The sequence below is a fragment of the Bos indicus x Bos taurus genome, chromosome 17, assembly GCF_003369695.1.
Source record: "Bos indicus x Bos taurus breed Angus x Brahman F1 hybrid chromosome 17, Bos_hybrid_MaternalHap_v2.0, whole genome shotgun sequence".
Classification (NCBI taxonomy): domain Eukaryota; kingdom Metazoa; phylum Chordata; class Mammalia; order Artiodactyla; family Bovidae; genus Bos; species Bos indicus x Bos taurus.
This window is the reverse complement of record NC_040092.1, coordinates 14,419,761-14,432,657: the sequence shown is the minus strand read 5'-3', so window position 1 is coordinate 14,432,657 and position 12,897 is coordinate 14,419,761. Positions and strand designations below refer to the sequence as shown.

The window sequence follows — 12,897 nt, the reverse complement described above, 5'->3', positions numbered from 1 at the left end:
TTTGCATGCTTCCTGTGTGGCAAGTCGACATAGGGACAGGACATGGGGTGCTGTCCACACCCTTTTCATGAGCATCCCCCTCTCTTCTTTTTGGCCAGTGGTGTGTGGTTGAACTGGTGTATGTTAATGCATGCAGGGTGTGCCGGCCCTGCTGCTGCCTCATGGAGCTGCTGTGGGTATCAGAGAGGCCCCTGCGTAGTAGGCTTTGCACAGAGCAAACCTTAGGTGTCCCACTTGCTAACTTTTATTATTTTCACACGTAGCTCAAATCATATACATAGTAGGTGTTCAGCATGGGTTTGCTGAATTGCCTAAATTCATAAGGAATGCTCCTGGCCTGGTGGAGGAGAAGGTGACAGTTCCAGGGAATCTCAACACACGGTTCTTGTCTGAACTTGCAGCTCAGACCACACATCTCAGACCACACCTCTCACCACTCTCTGCTCCAATAGTTGTTGTCCCTCTTGTCTTTTCCCAGACCTCAGCCCCAGATTCAGGGAACATGGGGTCAGTTTGCTTAGAGACCACACTCTGGCCCCCTGCCCCAGCTCCTATACTCAACCCTCATCCACTCCCTTTACCTCTGAGGCCCTCCGTTTCCTTCCCAATAAAAAAGGGATCCTAACCCCCAACTCTGCACAAAACTTGTCTCTGGGGGCTTACTTAAGTGCACCAGACTTATGCATGGGCATCCCAGGCCTGAGATTCAGTCTGCAGGCTTGTTTCATTTGGCCTGTATATATTTTTTCTATTGAATATTTGAATTACATATTTTCTAGTATTTTTAATTGAGGGGTAGTTTACATAATATGAGGTGAATCGTTTTAAAGTGAGCAACTCCATGGCATTCAGTACAGTCACAATCTTGTGCAACTGACACCTTGATTTAGTTCCAAAAAATGTTCATCACCCAAAAGGAAGCCTCATACCCATTATTCATTCATCCCATCCCACTCTCCCCGCAGCTCCTGGCACCCACGGATCTTTCTGTCTCTAGAGAGGTACCTGTGTTGGACACTATGAATAAATGAAACCATACACTGTGTGGCCACTTGTGTCTGGCTCGAGGTTCATCCCTGTTACAGTCCGTGTCAGTACCTCATTTCTTTTTTGTGGCCAAATAATATTCCACTGTATGGATAGACCACATTTTGTTTATGCCTTTAGCCATTCACAGACTTCTGACTGTTTCCACTGTTTGGCTATTTGTGAATAATGCTGCTATGAATGTGTCTGTAGGCATGCTGGTTTGAGCACCTGCTTCGAGCTCTTCTGGGCGTGTAACGAGGAGTGGAGTTGCCGGGTCATGTGGTAATTCCGTGTGACTTTTTGAGAAACCACCACAGTTTTCCACAGTGTCTGGGCCACTTTGCATTCCCACCAGCCACGGATGAGGGTTCCGATTTCTCCACATCCTCCTCAACACTTGTAACTTACCATTTTATTTTTTTATGATAGCATCCTAGCTAGTGTGATTATGGTTATGGTCATTATGGTTAGGTTAGATCGTAATAGGTAAAAGGAAAAGATTTCCCATAAATATCCAGGGCGATTTCAGGTTTCTCTTGAAAAAAGGAAAGAGCTGTCAACACCGGGACTGCATTCAGGAGGAGGCGGGCATTGTCCGTAGCTCAGCAGCAGCTGCGCCTTCCGCTGGGGCATCCCTTCCTGGTGCTCCACAGGCCCCACCCCACCCTAGAGCTCCCCCAGCTCCGAGTCTGCAGCTTCTCATCACATTCCACTGCTGTTTTTCTTAAAGAAACAGGCACCCATGTCTCCATCAAACAGGAGGCAAAAGAGACTTGGAGAGAGCCCTGTGTTTTTGAAGTATAGGAAGACCCGTAATTCTCTGTGGAAGTGTTTCATATGTGTCTGTATCCTTTACTCTTTTCTGCCACCTGGTCCCTGTGTGCATCTGAGTGGGCGACACACACTCACAGCCAGCCCTGTGCCCCCTCCTCCCTTAGGGGTTGGGGGGAGGGCAGAACAATGACGCAGGGCCGGTGCCCTTCTCCCAGGCTGACGCGCCGGGCCAGCCTGGACTCCCCTGGGTTCTTACTCACGCCATCCTTCTTCCTGGAACCCTCTGTCCTGCCCTTCCCCACCCAGCCCAACTCCAGTTCTTCTCCAGGTCTTAGTGTAAGCCTGTTTTCTCCACAAAGTCTTACCTGCTGTTCCAGAGCACATCAAGTTTCCTTTCTGTGTGTCCTTGGAAGACCGTGGGCGCCTCCGCCTACCCCACCGCCCCGAGTCCCCAGCACAGTTGTCACTAATTAATCCGTTACATGATTTCTTCCCTTTTTGTAAAGCTTGGACCCCAGATGCACGCATTCGTAGAATCACATGTCCCAGTTTATGCCACAGGCTCAGCACTTGTCTGCCTCAGAACCCTCTCGTGCTTTCTTGTACAATTTTTTGCCTTCATCTGTGAAGTGGTATTACCACTCTCACAGGCAATGACTCCAGTGTGTGCAAAATAAATCCTTCCAACCCACTTTCCAATGCTTATGAAACATACATAATGTTGTTCTTTGGGTGTGTGTGTTTTAAATTTATGTCAATGGTTTTGTATCATAAATCTCAGTCTAGTTCCTACTTTTTTCATCTCATGCTATGTGTTTAAGATCTATCCATGGTGATATATGCAAACCCAGTGTATTATTTCTGCCTGCTGCATGTTATTCCATGGTCTGCATTCATCATATTTGGTTTATCTGTTCCCTTGTCATGGACAGGTAGGTCACCTCAAGCTCCTTGCTGTGACAAACCTGGCTGCCACCGACATCCTCACATGTGTCTCCTTGTCGCCCTAGGCAGGGGTGTCTCTAGGATACATACCTGGGAGAAGCACTGCTGTTTCCCAGATTGTTATGGGTTGAATTGAGTTCCCCGACCAAAGACACATTTGAAATCCTAACTAAGGTTATTTCAGGTGTAATTAGTTAAGATGAGGTCACACTGGAGTAGCCTGGAACTTTAACCCTGTATGACTGATGGCCTTATCTGTTGTTCAGTCTCTAAGTCATCTCCGACTCTTTGCGACCTCATGGACTTCAGCATGCCGGTCTTCCCTGCCCGTCACTATCTCCCAGAGTTTGTTCAAATTCATGTCCATTGAATCAGTGATGCTATCCAACCATCTCCTCCTCTGCTGCCCCCTTCTCCTTTTGCCTTCAGTCTTTCCCAGCATCAGGAAAGCCATCACTTTTCCAGTGAGTTGGCTCTTTGCATCAGGTGGTCAAAGTATTGGAGCTTCAGCTTCAGCATCAGTCCTTCCAATGAATATTTAGGGTTGCTTTCCTTTAGGATTGACTCGTTTGATTTTCTTGCAGTCCAAGGGACTCTCAAGAGTTTTCTCCAGCACCACAGTTCAAAAGGATCAATTCTTCAGTGCTCAGCCTTTTTTATGGTCCAACTCTCACATCTGTACATGACTGAAAAAACCATGGCTTTGACTTGATGGACCTTTGTGGGAAAAGTGACATTTCTGCTTTTTAATACAGTGTCTAGGTCTGTCATAGCTTTCCTTCCAAGGAGCTGCTGCTAAGTCACTTCAGTTGTGTCCGACTCTGTGCGACCCCATAGATGGCAGCCCACCAGGCTCCCCCATCGCTGGGATTCTCCAGGCAAGAACACTGGAGTGGGTTGCCATTTCCTTCTCCAATGCACGAAAGTGAAAAGTGAAAGTGAAGTCACTCAGTCGTGTCCGACTCTTAGCGATCCCATGGACTGCAGCCCACCAGGCCCCTCCATCCATGGGATTTTCCAGGCAAGAGTACTGGAGTGGGGTTCCATCGCCTTCTCCATCCAAGGAGCTAGCATCTTTTAATTTCAAGGTTGAAATCACTGTCCACAGTGATTTTGGAGTCCAAGAAAATAAAATCTATCTCTGTTTCCACATTTTTCCCTTTTATTTGCCATGAAGTGATGGGACTGGATGCCATGATCTTAGTTTTTTTTGAATGTTGAGTTTTAAGACAGTTTTTTTCACTCTCCTCTTTCACCCTCATCAAGAGGCTCTTTAGTTCCTCCTTTCTTCCATTAAAGTGGTATCAAGTGGTATCATTTGCATATCTGAGGTTGTTGATATTTCTCCCAACAATCTGGATTCCAGCTTGTGATTCATCCAGTCCAACATTTCACATGATGTACTCTGTATATAAGTTAAATTAGCCGGGTGACAATATACAACCTTGATGTACTCCTTTCTCGATTTGGATCCAGTCTGTTGTTTCATGTGCAGTTCTACCTGTTGCTTCTTGACCTGTATACAGGAGACAGGTGAAGTGGTCTGGTAGTCCCATCTCTTTAAGAATTTTCCGCAGTTTGTTGTGATTCACACAGTCAAAGGCTTTAGCATAGACAATGAAGCAGAAGTAGGTTTTTTTCCCTGGAATTCCTTTGCTTTCTCTGTGATCCAATGAATGCTGGCAATTTGATCTGGTTCCTCTTCCTGGTGAGAGAATACCATGTGACCACGGAGGCAGAAATTGGAGTAATGTAGCTGCAAGCCAAGGAATGTCAAGGATTAGCAGGCATCATCAGAAATTAGGTTGAGGCAAAGAAGAATTCTACCCAGAGTCTCTGTGGCCCTGTTGACATGTATCCTAGGTCTGTATCCTTAGGCTTCTGTGAATATTTGGAACTTAAAGCTTTCTTGTGATGATGAATACTGATGATTTGGATCACTCTCATACACAAACACTCTACATCCATCCATCTATCCATCATCCATCCATCTATTCATTTATTCATCCATCTATACATACATTCATTTCTCCATCTATCCATCCATCCACCTATTTATATATTATTCATCCATCCCTCCATCCTTTCATCCATCTATCTATCCATTATCCATCCATCCTCTCTCTCCAAAGATTTTTATTGAGTTCTTTCTCAGTTCTGGTGCCACAGTAATGAATAAGACAAGTAGTTCTTTGCCCTCATGGAACTCATCATTAGTGGGGAAGACAGACATTAAACTAACAGTTATTTAGACACAAGTGTGATAAGCTCTGTAAAGGACAGATATAGTGCCTGTGAGAGCAGAGAATGGAGGGTCATGCAAGGTGACATCCAAGCTGAGGCCAGAAGGGTGGGTCGAGATTGGTCAGAGGAAACCTGGGCAGGAAGGGCCGCCCACCACAAAGAACTCGTGCGCATAGTTTGAGGTTGGAAAGCATTTGGTGCTTGTAAAGAAGTAAAAGAAAGTCAGCATAGGGAGTGGGGGGAGGTTGGGGATATGGCTGAATAATTGGGTGAGCCAGTATCCGTGAGCGTGTGCTAGGAAGCCCCACACTACATTAGGAGTAGGAATTACTTCCAGCCCATCCATATGGCTCATTTCAAAGCCAGCTCCCTTCGTTTGCTAAGGAATGGGCACAACAACATCCACTCCATAAAAGAGGTGAGCAATAACACAATACTCTGGAAATGCCTCAAGGCGCCCAGGACAAAGCAAAACAATTATATAAATCCATTCATGTTTTGCCATTATTAAAATCCCACAAGTTAGTAACACACACAGTAAAAACAAATGAAGTGGCTATCCTTAGCATTTACCTGGCTCCAGTATTTCTTGGAGACTAAAATATGGCTTTTAGAGGCTTGTCTCATTTATCCTAGAACCAGGACTATGAAAGTGATAAAAGGTGGAACATTACAGATGAGGCAGCGAAGAAGTTGAGAGGTGAAGTCACCTGCCAAGGTCACACCGCAAGATGGAGAAAGATGAGGAAGAAGACAGGTTTCCTGCCTCTTGGTCTGCTGCCAGACCCGTGACAGCCAGAGCAGGGAGGGATCGCTTCTCTCCATAATTGGGAATACTACTGAGAGCTCATTTCTCCCCACTAGATCAGCAGAGTGAAGAGCACTTGACCTGGAGTCTTGTTAGGGGGGCGGTCTGTCATGCAGACTGTGAAAACAATCAGCTAGCCTCATACTTCCATTTCTCTTTGGCTGCTCCTGTCCAGAGAGAGAGAGACAGAGAGAGAGAGAGAGAGAGCGAGAGAGAGAGCACCCCAATCAAGGCTGGAAGAGCTGGCCTGCCACACATCCATGGAAGGCTGTCAATACTTGGGTTTTACCAACACACAGATTCCAAGGCGATAGCTTAGTGCCTCTTCATTGATTTAACTATCATTTCAGGTCCACAGCTCACAGCTAGAAACCAACCTACATGAAACCTTACATTATGGTGCTTCTCTTCTTGAGGACACTACATTCCATTACGAAAACCAAACAATTAGAGGTGGGCTTGACAGATGAGCCTGGTGGTATTACCTCGCTGAACAACAGGGCCATCCTTTTAGAGGGGGACACCCCAGTACACATGTAGGATTTGGTCTACTAGATGCGCAGAATGTGGGGAAAGGTTAGGAGTTTGGAACTGGCATATACATACTTCTATATATGAAGTAGATAATCACCAAAGACCTACTGGATAGCACAGGGAGCTACCCAATGTTCTGTGACAACCTCTCTGGGAAAAGAATCTGAAAAAGATTAGATATGTGTACAAGTGTAGCAAGTCACTTTGTTGTACACCTGAAACTAACACAACATTGTAGATCAGCTATACTCCAATATAAAATAATAAAAAAATAGAATACGCTCAGGTACCCAACCCTCTAGTGGTCACCCAAGTTTACTCTCAGAAGTCCTCAGGGAATTGCACTTCAGAGACAGACCTTTCTTCTGACCTAATTTCAGAGTCCAAACAATGAAACTTAATTACTGCACAAGTATTGATTAAGTGCCTACTACATCTAGATCCTGGGCTGGACGGCAGGGACATATAAAGGCTTTACGCTGTAGGTGTGGTCTGAATGCTCTCAGCATCCCACTCAACATACTGCTCTGGGTGTTCCCTGCCCATTTCTTCCAGGCTGGTCCTGGAGATTAAGCCTGTTTGTTATCTGCGGTCTAGGAGTTCAGAGAGTGGCCAAGCAAGGCTCTTTGATAACACAGAATGGGCTGGGCTTTGAAGGATGGGCAGAATAGAGTTGGGAGAGGTTGGGGTGTCTGGTAAGGCAGTATTTTGAGACAGGCCAGTTCCCATCCATTTCCATCTTCCATCCACGGACATTTCAGCTGATCCAGGACACTGGTGAGGTCACGTAAGGGCAGGCTTGTAGACATCTGCTTTGCAGACACACAACAGAGCACACACATGGAGCACGCACACACACACACAGAATCTGTCTATTCTAGGCATGCTCATTATCAGCTAACTTTAATCATCTTTAACGCTTGCATCTCAAATACCAAATACTTTAGTGTGTGCTGTCTATGAACACACACCAAAAATAGTTCTGGGTAGATAAACAGATTGCGCCAAGAAGCTGGCTGATTGCAGTGTGAGTCGTGTGAAGCCACTGCCTCTTGGGTCCCTTCAGTGCAGCCTAGGCAGAACCTTAACACAGGACATCAGTAAATAACTAATGTGAACTGTCCCCTGGCCCCAGCCAGCAATGCAGGCAGCTCACGACCCACGGTGGGAAAGCTGAGATGCTCTGTCCCTAGGCCTTTGACAGGATATGTCTGCCTGAGGGTCGGACCTTGTGGCTGAAACCCTCTGCTTCCTGCACCCACTTCACCCCCCAGGATGCAGCAGCTCTTGCAATCAGGTGTGCAATGGCTGCAGACCTGCCTTATTTAAGGAGTTGATGAACATCAGTGAAAAGGAAAAGTTGACAGTGCCTTCCTATTATCTGCCTCCTTCCTTCGTCATTCCCAAGTACCTGATGTTGGCTACTGACTTATTTATCATAATGAGAATAAAAAGATTAAAAAAAAAAAAAAGAATTATAGGAGTGTGCAGCCTTGTCTCCCCCGACCCACAACCCATGAGAGGAAGGACCCAGTGTTGTCTTGTAGTGGTTGAGTGCTGGCCCCCCGCAAAAGAATATGGTCAGAATATGTCCGTATTCTGACCCTGCAGAACCTGTGAATGTGACCTTATTTAGAAAAAGCATCTTTGCAGATATAATTAAATTAAGGAATTTGAAATGAGACCATCCCGGATTCATCTGGGTGGGCCCTAAATCCAATGACATGTTCCCGTGAGACACACAGAGGAGAGATCCACAGGGGCAGGCCATGTGAAGACACAGGCAGAAAGTGAAGCTGTGACAGCACAAGCCCAGAAATGCTAACAGCCACCAGAAGCTAGAAGAGACAAGGAACAAAAATCTCCTCTGGAGGAAGCACAGCCTTACTGCCACCTTGATTTTGGACTTCTGGCCTACAGAACTGTGAGAGAGTCAATTCTTGTTATTTTAAGCCATGAAGTTTATGGCAATTTGTTTTGGCAGCCCTAGAAAACTCGTATACATTTCTTGTTGCATTAATGGAAAAGTGGGCCAAATTGGAAAAAAAAGAATGGGGAAGCCAATAGGATTTAAATAATAGGTTGCATTTATGGGGCACTTACATGCCATGTTCCCGCTCAAATCAGAGTGACAGAACTGTGTTTGTAATCAGCAAGGTGAGCCCCAGCACTCATTCTTTTAACCAGCTACCCTGTACTTCTAGAAAAGAGCAGATGCTGTATTGGGAAAGAGAGATGGGAGGGGAAATGAAAAGTTAGAGCTGAAGGAGAGTTGGGGAGAATTCGAGAGTGACTTGGGGGCCAGATCCCATTAAGGAGAAATACCAAAGTTTCAAAGTTTTGCTTTACATTATAAATCAGATTTTTTTTGGATGTTTCCTAAAAATTTTGGTAAAGATTAAAATTGCTCTCTAGTTATCTTAAAAAAAAATTTTTTTTTTTGATATGACATAGTGCTGAGATTTGCACTTTACCTGTGTTTTACACAGGTTACTTTTTTAAAAAACATTAATTAATTTATTTATTTTGGCTGCTTTGGGTCTTCATTGCTGCATGTGGGCTTTCTCTAGTTGTGGCGAGCAAGGGCTGCTCTCTGGTTGCAGAGCACAGGCTTCTCACTGCAGTAGCTTCTCTTGTTGCAGAGCACAGATCTAGAGCACGGGCTCAGTAGTTGTGGCACATGGGCTTAGTTGCCCCATGGCATGTGGGATCTTCTTGGACCAGGGATTGAACCTGTGTTTCATGCATTGGCAGGTGGATTCTTAACCACTGGACCACCAGGGCAGCCTCTAAACAGGCTACCTTTTTTTTTTTTTTTTTTAACTTATTTGACATGTATTCCTTGTGCTCTGGCTTATCTGCCAAACTCTGCACATTCGGTGCTAGGCAGACCTGATAAGTGAGAACCAGACCCTGCCCTGGGAGCTTAGTTTATGAGGTGGGTACGGCCCAGCAGATGAAGGTCCTTGAGTTTGGATGTCATTCTGTGGGCAGTGGGAGTTTTTATGCAGGGACAAGGTTGAGAGAGAGTGAGAACTGGCTCTGTGCTCCCCAGGCTGCTGGGAATCTCTGCACCCTCTGACTTTTAGCGGCTGATGACTAAGTAGGTAAACTGATAAAGTTACTAGACTACTGAGGATGAGAATTTTCCCATTAAGGTAATACCATCAGATTTTAAAAGTTTTTTTTTTTTTTGCTGCGTTTTCCCCTCTAGGCTTTTTTAGTATGGGGTGGGGAGAGAATGGGAAACAGGGCATGGAGTGATGCTAATTGACTTTCTTCAAATCTTATCACTTTGATGGCCCCTCCTGAACCCTGTTGTAGGTTTGGTCCTGGCTTTCAGAAAATGGTTGCCTTGACAAAACAGCGGAAACCAGTTTCTGTTCATCTTTGAGAATACGACAGAGTCACATCTGAGGTGATGGTACAGCTCTCCAGCTAATCGAATTCAGACCATGATCAGAAATTAACCTTGAAAGCCCTTGGAGAGACGTTCCACTGGAGGCGGTCGTGATTTCTCGCTGTCAGCCCAACACAGCTGGGTTTCTCCGGCTTTGGAGAAGGTTGTTGATTGCTCAGCTGAGCACCAGATGAAGCTGGCCAAATGTTAGAGGCTGTCTTACACGAAAACAGCAGATATTTATGTGCTGGACTCATGCTGAGGGCTGAGAGGTGCTTGGGGCTGATACTGCATGCACCCCAGAGAGGAAAGGCAGGTGAACCCTTACCTTAGCACTTACATGTATTTTAGTCTATCTTTTCTCTCGTTACCATGCCATTGTTAATATCACTATTCTGCAGAGTCCCATAGTTGAATGAATGTACAGAACATAACTGCATACATTGTAGGACCAGACTGTAGCATAAATTTTTCTTAAAAGTTCTTGCCTTTCACTATGAGAGTTATCTTTTCTCAGAATAAAATTTGGCCAGCTCAGCTGTCCGTGTGGCTCTGCTGACGGATCACAGTCTTCCAGCCAAGTTGGGTCTTGTCCACAGTGATCTGGTAGCCAATTTTCTGAATAAATCACAAAATCGCTCCAGAGTTGGTATATTTACCCCAAAACTCCTCTTCTATTGCTGTGCACACAGAAGAGTTGTGAATGTACTTTGCATTTTACAATATTTTATACAGCGTGGCATTTCCAAAAGCGTTGGAAGAGGGGAGATTGCAGAGCAAAGGGGCAGTTTAGGGCCTCTAAGGGATGATGAGGTACAGGGAGGGCAGGTGAATCCCATTAACTACGAAAGGCAAGTCAACTAGAAAAGACGTGAGGAGCCCCTTCTTGGCAGACCCAAGAAAGAGTGACTCGATTTAAAACACACAGCTGGGAGGCACCTCCAGGCAGGGTCTGCAGCAAGTTGCCAGGCCAGGGACCTCAAGGGCCCAGGCAGCCCTTTTGCAATTAATTATCTGTGCCCAGGGACAGCCTGACATTCCAGTGGACTTGGGATTACTTCTCATATTGTCATTTAACCTTCCCAGAGCTCAGGTCTCTGCTGTGTGGCCTTCAGCTCCTGAGTTCACCTCTCTCAGTCTGTTTTCTGACCTGCAATATGGGGGTAGTAATAATTTGTGGCGATTACATGAATTAATGCACACGCAAAGCATTTCCCAAGTTCCTGGCACTTGGCACGTAACTTGCTTTGTTAGCTACCAGTCCTGTTAGTGCATCTGTTTAGAACCTGTGATCCTACCTACAAGCTTTCATATACTGAGCACTGACTACGTGCCTGACAGCCCTGAGCACCTTACATGATTTTAATTCTCACAACAGCTTCAGGAGGAAGCAATTACAAGTCCCATTGACCCTTGAACAACACAGATCCACTTACATGCAGATTTTTTTCAATAAATACTATGGTTCTACATGACCTGTGGCCAGCTGAATCCTCCATGTGGAACCGTGGATGTGAGGGCCATCTAGAGAGTTATATTGGGATGGTTTTGACTGCGCAGGAGTCCATGCCACCAACCCATGTGCTATTCAGGCGGCTGGAGGAAGACAGGACATTGGCCAGGTTCCCCACAGTGGGTGAAACCCGGATTCAGAGTCAAGGCTGACCACATCCAGAGGTCTGGTTTTTTACTACTACATTGAAGAGTAATGGGGGTGATTTTATGTGCCACATAGGTGACATTTTTACTTATAATAGTTACACATCTATTCAATTAAAGTTTTCCTTTTAAAATAAACATTCAGCATTCACTTTGGTACCACATATCCCAAAATTGGAACATACAGAGAAGATTTAACAGCCCCTGAGAAAGGATGACGTGCAAATACATGAAGCATTTCATGTTTTTACAGTGTTATATGTCAATTATATCTAAATGAATGAATGAGGTAAACTTGCTTAGCAGCACTATTCACAACAGCCTAAAGGTAGCAGCAGCTCACATATCTATCCACAGATGAATGAATGGACGGAATGTGATGGACGCAGACAACAGAATATTACTCAGCCATAAAAAGGAATGACGAGCTGACACAGGCTACCACACAGACGAACCTCAAAGACATGCTGCTGAGTGAAGGGAACCAGACACAAAAGACCACGTGTTGTATGATTCTGTTTGTATGAAATACCCAGAACTGGCAAATCCACAGGTACAGAAAGCAGATTAATGGTTACGAGGGGTTAAGAGGAGGTGGACAGGAGAAGAAACTGCTTCATGGGTGCAGGGTTTTTACACTGGAGGGATGGAAATGTTTTGGAACTAGAGGGAAGTAGTGGTTACACAAGCCTGGCAACGTGCTAAATGCTCTTGGATTGTTCACTTTGAAATAGTTGTTTTTACATTCTGTCAATTTCACTTCGATAATTTTAAAAAAATAACTTCTCTAAGTTTAAAGAAGGAAATTAATTTTCTTAAAAGTTAATTTAAAGAAGGCTAGGAAGTAACTCATAGCACAGGAGGAGTGCAAAGGTGGTACTTAGAAAATACGGCACCGCATTATCTGCTAAAAGTTCAAGGCATCTCAGTCAGGGCTGAGTCTGGCAGTCTTGAGTCTTGCCCTCCTTTGTTTATTCTCCCCCGGCAGCCAGCTCAGTGCTTCAGAAATACTTGTTGAGTTCAGCTCAGTCCGGCTTTGTTAATTGAGTTAAGGCGAGCTGAGTCGTACTGAATGCACCAGCTGGCTGGCCTGGAGGAGGTCCAAGCTGAAGATGTTAAGAATCACACTAATTCAATAAGTGGCCGCAAGGTAGTCTAAGTAATGAGGCCACGTGCCTCTCCTTACCCGACCCACCCATGTTCTGCCTGCACTTTGGGAGCCTTCTCTCCCTGGAATCCCGTGTGTGTGTTTGCTGGAGACACCAGGCAAGAGAGTGTAGGAGAGAAGGGAAACGGAAGCAGAGAAATTTCTGTCTGTGTACAGGTGCGGCTCCAACTACCTCTTCCTTGTCCACGCATTCATCATGCACCTCATGTACATGAGCTCATGCTCTTGGTTCTGATGGCTTTAGTTTGAAGCTGGCTGAGCACCCTGGAGAAACAGATTCATCTCTCTGCACCTTCATCTCCTCACCTGTAAAATAATAATAATAACACCTATTTT

At 45.2% G+C, this 12,897-nt stretch overlaps 1 pseudogene; it reads left to right on the top strand.

Moving 5' to 3' along the window:
- The first annotated feature begins 11,546 nt into the window (after positions 1-11,546).
- Positions 11,547-11,642, top strand: LOC113875212 (annotated as a pseudogene).
- Positions 11,643-12,897: the final 1,255 nt, after the last annotated feature.